Source organism: Dromiciops gliroides, chromosome 1 (genome assembly GCF_019393635.1).
Source record: "Dromiciops gliroides isolate mDroGli1 chromosome 1, mDroGli1.pri, whole genome shotgun sequence".
Classification (NCBI taxonomy): Eukaryota; Metazoa; Chordata; class Mammalia; order Microbiotheria; family Microbiotheriidae; genus Dromiciops; species Dromiciops gliroides.
Window position 1 is genome coordinate 662,150,717 of NC_057861.1, and position 2,694 is coordinate 662,153,410.

Genomic DNA, 2,694 nt, shown 5'->3' on the forward strand with positions numbered 1-2,694 from the left:
TTTTAATAATGTCTCCTTTGATTTTTGGTATTTCTAACTTAGTATTTAATTGGGGAATTGTAATTTGTTCTTTTTCTAGCTTTTTTAGGTGCATGCTTCTTCTATTTTATTCATGTAAACTTTTAGAGATATAAAATTTTCCCCAAGAACTGCCTTGGCTGCATCCCATAAGTTTTGGTATATTGTCTCATTGTTGTCATTTTCTTTGATGAAGTTATTGATTATTTCTATGATTTGTTGTTTGACCCAGTCTTTCTTTAGGAGGAGATTATTTAGTTTCTAATTATTATTCAGTCTATCTTTCCATGGCTCTTTAGGACATGCAATTTTTATTGCATAATGATTTGAAAAGGATGCATTTACTATTTCTGCCTTTCTAAATTTGATTGTGAGGTATTCATGTCCTAATATATAATAAATGTTTTTGTGGGGGTGGGGGGGGATACAGGACAATGAGGGTTAAGTGACTTGCCCAGGGTCACACAGCTAGTAAGTGTCAAGTGTCTGAAGCCGGATTTGGACTGAGGTCCTCCTGAAGCCCGGGCTGGTGCTCTATCCACTGCCCCACCTAGCTGCCCCTGTCTCTGGTAACTTTTAGCAAGATGCATTTTCCTTCCTTATCTCTTTTAATTAGGTCTCTTTTGCTTTTGCTTTGTCTGAGATAAAGATTGCTACCCTTGTGTTTTGACTTCATTTGGAGCAAAATATATTCTGCTCCAACCTTTTACCTTTACTCTGTGTGTATCTCTCTGCTTCCAATGTGTTTCTTGTAAACAACATATTGTAGGTTTCTGCTTTTTAATACACTCTTCTCTTTGCTTCCATTTTACTGGAGAGTTAATCCCATTCACATTCACAGTTATAAATACTAACTATTTCCCTCCATCCTATTTTTCCCCTTTGTTTTTATTCTTTTTTTTCTTCTTTCACCCTATTCCTCCCCACTAGTGTTTTGCTTCTGGCAACTCCTTCCCTCAATCTGCCCTTCCTTTTATCAGACCCCCTCCCTTTTCTCTCCCCTTTCCTCCCCTGCTTATTCCCTCCCTTCTGTCAGTGCCCCCCATTTCTCCTTACCCTTTTACTTCCCTAAACAGTAAGCTAAATTTCTTTATCCAAATGAATGTGTATGTTATTCTTTTTGAACCAAATCTGATAAGAGTATATTTGAAACAATGCTCACCCATCCCTTCATTCCCTCTATTATAATAGGTCTTATTTGTGTCTCTTCATATGATGTAATTAAGCCCATTCCACTTTCCCTTTCCTCTTCTCCCAGTATACTCATTTTTTCACCCATCAATTTTATATTCCCCTGAAAGATAATGCTCAATTTTTCTGTGTAGTTGATTCTTTCATGTAATCCAAGCTTCTTTGCCTTCAAACAGCAGCTGTCTGACTCAGCTGCCCCTGGCTGTAGCCACCACCATCCCAGCCTCAACCGAATCTACCTCCTCCCTCCACCTCCTCATCTAAGCCACCTCCACCATCTCCACTGCCATGATGACCTTGTCTCCCTCTCAGTTGTGGTAGAACTACCACTGGGACTCTGAGGCTGCCATCACCTGGCAGATCAACCTGGAGCTCTATGCCTCCTATATGTACCTGTCTATGTCTTACTACTTCTACTGAGATGACATGACCCTGAAGAAGTTTGCCAAGTATTTCCTACACCAGTCCCATGAGGAGTGGGAGCATGCTGAGAAGCTGATGAAACTGCAGAACGAATGCAGTGACCACATCTTCCTGCAAGACATCAAGAAACCAGATTGTGATGACTAGGAGACCAGACTGAGCATAATGGACTGTGCTCTGTAGTTGGAAAGAAAAGTCAATCAATCATTACTGGAACTTCACAAGCTGGCAACTGACAAAAACAATCCCCATTTATGTGATTTCATTGAAACCCACTGCCTGAAGGAACAGGTCAAGTCCATCAAACAACTGGGTGTTCACATAACCAACCTGCACAAAATAGCGGCCCTGATTCTGGCAAGGTGGAATATCTTTTTGACAAGTACACCCTTGGCGACAGTGAAAACTAGAGCTAAACCACACCTGGCTTCCCCCACACCTGGGAACAGTGGGCACCACTCATCCTGTCTTTCAGTGCATGCATATTCTGGTTATCTGACCTTTTCCTAATCTGTACCAAAAACAATTACCACCATTTACATTCCAATAAAGTGACTTGGTATTGATGGAAAAAAAAAAGAGAGAAATTCTTTGCCAACATTAATTACTTAAAAAACAAACAAACAAATAACAACAACAACAACAAAACAGCTTTTGGGTCACCAGGCAGCACAGTGAATAAAGCACCTGAGTACCTGAATTCAAATCCAGCCTCAGACACTTGATACTTATTAGCTGTGTGTCTCTGGGCAAGTCACTTAACCCTCATTGCACTGCAAAACAAAACAAGCAAACAAACAAAAAGCTTTTACAATGTTCATCTAAGGTTATGAATGCCTAGCTGAGAATTTATATTCCAATCCCAAATTCAAACTCTTAATAGTTCACCATGTAAAGATTTCTTCCCTTTCCCCACTTTTGGAGCTTGGCCACAGCTCAGGAAGGCAACAGGGGTTTAGAATCAGCTTCATGAGTAACTGCCAAAAATGTCCATCATAGACAGTAGATACAATTACAATGTTGGACAGTCACATAAATGCATTTAAGACACACATAAGACAC

At 40.0% G+C, this 2,694-nt stretch overlaps 1 pseudogene; it reads left to right on the forward strand.

The window, feature by feature from the left end:
* Positions 1-1,497: 1,497 nt before the first annotated feature.
* LOC122735297 lies at positions 1,498-2,042 on the forward strand (annotated as a pseudogene).
* Positions 2,043-2,694: the final 652 nt, after the last annotated feature.